Genomic DNA, 8,182 nt, shown 5'->3' on the forward strand with positions numbered 1-8,182 from the left:
ATAGTATTTAATAAACAAAAGGCTCATAGCAAACCCTCATAATCTCCATGCATTCCAAAATATCAAGTAAGCTCTTAGTCCTTTAGCATTACCTGAAAAATATGCTTGAAAACATCAACTAAAAATAGTTTGTGAGTCCGTGGGTTTTGACACGGTAAACAATTCTTCTTTCTTTCATAAAAATAGCTCATCATGATGTTATGTTATATGCATTAGTTCATCTCATTCTAGCATAAGCCCTTAACCTAGCCGATTCGTCTCTGCCCCCGCCAACGCCTTTCCAAGCCCGTTAGCTTAAACGAATTATCCCGGAACGTTAGTAAATACACACAAAATGACATGTAGCATTTATATTTACATAGTTGGTGCTACCAACTATGAATGGGGTAGATGTCCTCGATAGTACGATCCCACTTGACACGGGCCCATATCAACCAAGAGTTAAAGTTTACGTAATCAAAACATAAGGGGACTTATGCGATAAATCAAACTTATGCAATCATTGAATCATCTCAAGCATAAATATCAACATCGTGCATTTCAATATTCAATAATTCCAATCAATATATTTAAGCATATTTCTCCCTAAAACATATAAAACATAAAAAGGGGCCACAAGAACCTTCTCGGTTGGGTTGTTGAACAACTTTTCAATAATCCTTAAGGTACTTCCAACACAATCCCTACATTATAATGGTTCTCCATTAAGATTTCTATTCTTTTGTAATACTACTCTAGTGTCATATATACTTCTCGCAATCTAGACCATAATAGTTTTATTTAACATACTTCATTTTATGTGATAACACATTCCTCTCATTTTAACCACTAGTAACTTCATATGGTGTATTAGGCCCATTTTGTGTTTAGTCTTTCGTATTTGATTGTAATTTGTCGTTTATGTACGTTAGCTAGTTGGACTTTGTTTATTAGTATCTTTGGGCCCAAGGCCATGTTTGTTGGAGCCCATTGGGCCGTGAATAAATATATCATAGTGCATGAGCACACACACTATAAATAGAGTGTATATCTGATGCACAAACAACCTTTTGTAAATTTCTATTCATCTTATCCTTACTTCAAACTCTCTTGAATCTCTCTTCTCTCTTCCCTCATGGAAATAATAACAACCAAATATGATCCGAGATCATGGTCCTCACTAGTGATATCCGCTAGCTAGTGTAGAGGTTGATCCAAGTAGACTAGTGTTGTGTTGTTAGATCAGAACAAGGAACTACAATTGGTATAAGATCTTTCGGGCTCTACTACTTGTAGATCTTGGGTCACAACCATGGATTTTGGTCTTGTTTATGTTGAATAGGGAGTTTCAAGAGTTTTTGTGGGTTACGGGCTCTTCAAAAGCTACAAAAAGTGTTCAAAAGTTCATGATTTCATGTGTTTAAGTTTTGGGTTAAAGGTTTAGTGTTAATTTGTGAAGATTCAAAGGTTAAAAGCTTCAAAATTCAAATCATTTGGTGTGAAAAAGTGTTAAAGTATGGATATTTCTTGAATCCATAAAGGGTCAAAGTGATTGAGGTGACTTTCTTTAAAGGCAAATCTCGTAAAAGGTGACAGAAAGTACAATCCGTACTTTCCACAAGTACAATTCTAATCGAATTGAATCGAATTAGTTCCAATCAAATTGAATTAAGTATAATCGAATCAAGTTGAAGTTTGTACAATAGAATATCAAGTTAATCAAATCGAATAACATAAGCAATCGAATCGAATCCATATCTAATCGAATCTAATTCAAGTTATCTAATCGAGTCCATCTCTAATCGAATCAAATCACCATTCTGTTATATTAGACCATTCTATTAGAAAAAATTTCCAATCGATTATATTCAATCCATTCGATTTGACCTTTCATTCGATTACTTTGTATTAGATTACTTCCCATTTGATTGCTTTGTACTTGTGTGTTTTCAAACATAATCTGTTTGTGTCTGTGTTTGATCTTGAGTTATTAAGCAATGGCTAATGCAAGTGAAGAAGTTAGAAACAAAGCTGTGAGGAGTTACTTGATATTTGAGAATGAGGTCGGAACTACAACTAAGCCTCCAAACCTACTGAATTGGGACAATGACTTTGAAGAGTTCAAATGGCGTTTTAAGAACTACATTAGAATTCTTGATTATAATCTTCTTAAACCACTTGTGCAAATCCACACATTCCCATGACTACTACTGCTGATGGCCAAGTTCCTAAGCTCATGACTTCATATGATGACATTGTTAGAAAAATGTTTAATGATGATCACAAAGCTTTCGGTGTTCTTAGTGTTTGCCTCTCACGTGAAATTTCTTAAGCCTTCAGTGATTACACCACTGCCAATAGTCTTTGGGATGCATTGGTTAACAAGTTTGAGGGAAATACTGATATGAAGAGTAGCAGAAAAGGAATGTTGAAGGGTGAGTTCAACATGTTCAATCATGTGCAAGGAGAATCGGTCACTAGCCTTATCAAAGATTTGAAATGTTGATTACTAAGATCAAGAGTGTTGGAATTGACTATTACCAGATTGAAATCAATGACAAGTTGCTTAACTCCCTTCCATATGTCTGGAATAACAATGTAATCATAATCAAGAGAACAACCAACCTTCAAATTACTACTCTTGGTGATTTGACATCAATTATCAAGTCATTTGAAATGGATGACAAACTCAGAATGGGTAATCATATCAGTTCTCTCAATCAAGCTGGGATATCCACTGGATCACTAATAAGAACAACATTTTTGAGCCACGCACACCCCACTGTTCATACTACTAATTCTACCTTCAAGACAACTGCAACCCCTCAAGCACCATCAAGTTCAACATCCTTCCAAGACGATGTTGTGATGTGAAAAACAGTCTATTAAAAACCTAACCTAACGTAGACACTCTAGTTTTAAATTTATAAACCTAGACTCTTCTATTGCTAGACCACTAGATAGGAAAGTGTACCTATCGACTGTAGCAAAGCCGAATGAAGTCCGGATATGGAACCCACAAGACACTAGCGACACCTAAACTAGACTCTGACTAATAACTTAAATAAATAGACTTAATTGATTTTTATGTTTTTTAATTATTAACTATAAATAAAATAATACTTAAACTAAAACTGACACAAAAACTATACAGGAACAAATCAGTTTAAACTCAAATAGGGGAAACAACTACATAGGAAAGGAATCCAACTAGTCAACTCTTAAAATCTCGGAATTGGATTTATTAACGGTAACCGGATTCTAAAAATATCAAACTTATGGAATAACTAAAGTATGCTAGATCATCTCCCGGTCTCACCAACAATACCTAAGAACCCTAAATATCATGTGAACCTCAACGGTTTAATGGTTCGGATAACCTCTCGGTCTCACCTTACCTAACTATGCTACGGTACCAAAATATTAAATTACCTCCCAGTCTTTCTAATCACAATATACTCTAAGGCGTAAAGGGGTATTCTTATTGAATTCGGTTATAACTCGGATCTGTAAGAATCTAAAGAAGTCGAGGGTAACTCACTCCCGTGCAATCACTACCCAAACCCGCAAAAGAAAATTACAGGCGACACTTAATTACCTCCTGGTCCCACAAGTGATAGAGATATAAGGTATCTCTAAACTCTCAATTACCGCTCCTTTGGAATACGTTAACAATATACCATAAACTAGTTGTAAACACACAGTATACAACCTAATATGCATCCATACACGAAAGGCATTCACAAAGACGCATAAGGAAAAGCAAACTGATCATAAATTAATACCGAATACTCATACGCATCACACCCATATACAATAAAAATTGTAACAAAGCATGAACCAATTAACAAATAATCCAAAACCAAAAAAAAGTGTCTAAAAAGTTTTCATCCAAACCCAGGCAGTATAAAAGTTTAGCCAATTATAATAATCAATGAAACAAGAATAAAAAAATAAATTGCGGTTCATCGAATAATAAAATATATTTGACCTTCTTGCTTGCTTGAACATAATCCTTGGTTTCCTCCCGTGCGTAGCAGCCGATCACCCGCTAGCTTGAAAACCCTTGCTGTCTTTCAGTAGGGTTAAAACCCCATAGCTCAATAATGTCCATCTTTTTTGTTGTGCCATTTTAAATATTAAAATTTTCGTTTGCTTCTTTCTTGCACCATACTCTTAACACAATTAGAAAATCTCATTCGCTTTTTTTTTCATATCCCAACCCATGAGAATAATTAGTAATCAAAAACTTTAAAAGTTTAAAACCTTCATGTGGGCTGAATCAAATTTATTAAACTTATGCGAGCTGATTAAAAACCATTGTCTTTACTTTTTTATTCTTTGCATAATGTAGCATAACTTCAATTCTCCACCACCTACATAGATATAAATAACAACTCAATTAATGTCATTTAATTTCCCTAATAAATCCATTTTGTAAATATTAACGAGGTCAACAAAGTTTGAGCACAAATATTAATCAATGAGCCATGATATCTATTACTTTGATATAATATTTTATTAAAAACTAATCAAAAACTATGAAAAATGTAGGAAATTTATACGCAGTAATATGTATATTTTAGACCACATCAAATATAAAGTTTTATTCACTAGTCTCAAGATTAGTATAAAAATACTTTTTTCCAGCTCATTGTCTTTTAAACCAACAGAATCAAAATATGAACCTGAAGCGAGAATATTTTATTAAAAACCAACTCAAGAACTAGTAAAACTGTAGCAAATTTCTCTATATTTTATATATAATTTAGCCCATATCAAATATCCTCACACTTAAACCTTTTTCGTCCCTGAAAAAGTATTTTGCAATGAAATCATAATTCGAAACTAGTATTCTAAACATATAGGTTATCCTTTAGGCACAGATAAACGCAAAAACCGCATTTGCCGATATTGTTGTCCACTTAAACCCAACCACCGGCCTATCAAGTCCCCATTCTTGTTTAACAATTAAGTTCAAGTTATATCAACAAACCTATGGGTCTCACACCTAAAGAATTACAGATCTGCTTACCGTCATCTCATGCATAATCAGGACAAATTTAAAAGGGTTGAACCAAACTGGTTCAACCTATCACCGTAAGCTAAGAACCCTTTAATGGTAAGTGAAAAATGCAATTAGGTTGAACTTAGATGGATGAAAGGTCAAATGAGGTCGTACGAGCATGCCCTAAATATTATCGGACCTTGTCCTATGTATTCCCTAAAAATATATTTATTGACTAAGAACCTCGAACCTCAATAGTGTATCCCTTAAAGCCCATGGACCTAAGGCCCATTACCCTTTAATCCACCATAATTAATCCAAGTCCATGATCCTTTATTAAACACTAGCTAATATTATTTAACGCTCGACAACTTAACGAAATCTTCCTTTATTAAATATTATAATTTTTAGGACGTTACAAGTCTTCCCTCCTTAAAGGGGTTTCGTCCCCGAAACCTAACTATTACATAAACAGTCTAGGGTAGGACTTGCGCATCTCATCCTCAGCTTCCCAAGTAGCATCTGATCCCTTGCGATGCTTCCATATTACTTTTACTAGAGGTATAACCTTATGGCGAAGCTGCTTCTCCTTGTGATCAACAATCTCTATCGGTTTCTCAATGAAGTTCAGTTGTTCATCAACCTCGATGTCCATCAATGGCACGTGCGATGTTTCATCAGCTAGACATTTTCTCAAGTGAGAAACATGGAAGGTTGAATGAATTCCTTCTAACTCTTCTAGCAATTTCAGCTTATAAGCCACTTCTCCTAAACGATCCACGATCTTGAATGGTCCAATGTATCTCGGACTCAACTTTCCCCTCTTTCTAAAACGAATGATTCCTTTCCAAGGCGAGACCTTGAGCATCACATTGTCACCAACGTTAAACTCAATCGGTCGTCGCCGCTTATCAGCATATGACTTCTGTCTGTCTTGGGCAGCCTTCATTCTTGCTTTGATATGATCAAACTTTGATGAGGTTTATTGCACCACCTCTAGGCTTCCCATCTCTTTCTGACCAATCTCACCCCATCACACTGGGGTTTTACATCGTCTACCGTAAAGCATCTCAAACGGAGGCATACCAATACTCGAATGGTAGCTGTTGTTGTAGGAGAACTCTGCTAGGAGCAGGTGATCATCCCAACTTCCACCAAAGTCTAAAACACAAGCACGTAGCATATCCTCAAGGGTTTGGATAGTCCTTTCAGACTGTCCATCTGTTTGAGGATGATACGCCGTACTGATGTTCGATCTTGTCACCATAGCTTCATGGAATTTCTTCCAGAACCTCGAAGTGAATCGAGTATCTCTATCGGACACGATCGACAGTGGCACTCCATGCTTCGATACAACCTCTTTAATGAACAAACTTGCTAACGTTTCTGATGAGATGGCCTCTCGTATGGGCAGAAAGTGAGCACTTTTGGTCAAACGGTCCACTATCACCCAAATGGTATCATGATGCTTAGTTGTACGTGGTAGCTTAGTTATGAAATCCATGGTGATGTGTTCCCATTTCCATTCAGGTATCTCTAACGGTTGCATCTTCCCATAAGGCTTCTGATGTTCGGCTTTGACTTGCAAGCAAGTTAAGCACTTACTAACATAATCTACCACGTCATTCTTCATTCCTGGGCACCAGTAGTCTCTTTTCAAATCTTGGTACATCCTTGTAGTTCATGGATGAATTGAGTATCTTGACTTGTGAGCTTCATCTAATATTCGACCTCTAAGATCTCCATGGCGTGGGATCCACATGCGGTCAAATCTAGTCTTAACGCCATGAGTGTTTTCCATCAACTCATCTTGCTGGCCGTAAATTCTTTCTTTCTTCACTAGCCCTTCATCTACGAGCACTTTGCACTTTGATAATTTCTTCAAAAAGACTTGAATTCATAATCAGCTGATATGACTTTACCGTTGCAAGGACTTCCTCATTCTTACGACTTAACGCATCACCAACCACATTAGCTTTACCAGGATAGTACTTAATATCGCAGTTGTAATCCTTTATCAACTCTAACCATCTTCTCTGCCTCATGTTCAGCTCTTTCTGCTCGAAGAAGTACTTTAAAATTTTGTGATCCGTATAAATAGTACACTTAGTACCATACAGATAATGTGTCCATATCTTGAGAGCATGCACTACTACTGCTAACTCCAAATCATGCGTCGGATAAGTACTCTCATGGACTTTCAACTGCCTAGACGCGTAAGCTATCACCTTTCCTCGTTGCATCAATACGTAACCTAACCCACGATGCGAAGCATCAGTATAAACAACCAAATCCTCGTCACCATTGGGCAAAGCAAGGATTGGAGCTTGAGTTAGTCTCTTCTTTAACTCCTGGTCCTCTTCTTAAAACTTACCCCAACTGAATACTATCGACTTTCGGGTCATACCGGTCAGCGGTGCGGCTATCTTGGAGAAACCTTCGATGAATCTCCTATAGTAGCCAGCTAACCCCAGGAAGCTTCGTATGTCAGTCGGATTCTGCGGAGTCTTCCAATTTGTTATTGCTTAAATCTTTGCGGGGTCCACCATAATCCCTTCCGGGTTAATCACGTGACCTAGGAATTGCACTTATCGCAACCAGAACGCGCATTTCGAAAACTTAGCATACAACTTCTCTTTCTTCAGAGTCTCCAATACTTCCCTCAGATGCTAGGCATGATCAGACTCGCTCTTAGAATAAATCAGTATATCATCGATGAAGACGATAATTGACTTATCCAACATTGGCCGACACACCCTATTCATCATGTCTATAAATGCTGCGGGAGCATTCGTTAGACCGAATGACATTACGAGGAACTCGTAGTGTCCGTACCGCGTTCGAAACGCTGTCTTAGGGATGTCTGCCTCTTTCACCTTCAACTGATGATAGCCTGATCTGAGATCTATCTGTGAGAACCAACTTGAGCCTTGCAGTTGGTCAAATAGATCATCGATCCTTGGCAAGGGATATCTATTCTTTACCGTAAGCTTATTCAGCTCGCGATAATCTATGCACATTCTCATACTCCCATCCTTTTTCTTTACGAATAACACTGGCGCGCCCCACGGGGAAACGCTTGGTCTTATGAAACCTTTATCGAGGAGTTCTTGTAGTTGGGACATCAATTCTTTCATCTCGGACGGTGCTAGACGGTAAGGTGCTTTCGCGACGGGCTGGGCCCCAGGTACTAAA

Source organism: Bidens hawaiensis, unplaced genomic scaffold, assembly GCF_021521415.1.
Source record: "Bidens hawaiensis isolate Kalapana, Puna unplaced genomic scaffold, B.hawaiensis_p1.1 tig00033276_1, whole genome shotgun sequence".
NCBI lineage: Eukaryota > Viridiplantae > Streptophyta > Magnoliopsida > Asterales > Asteraceae > Bidens > Bidens hawaiensis.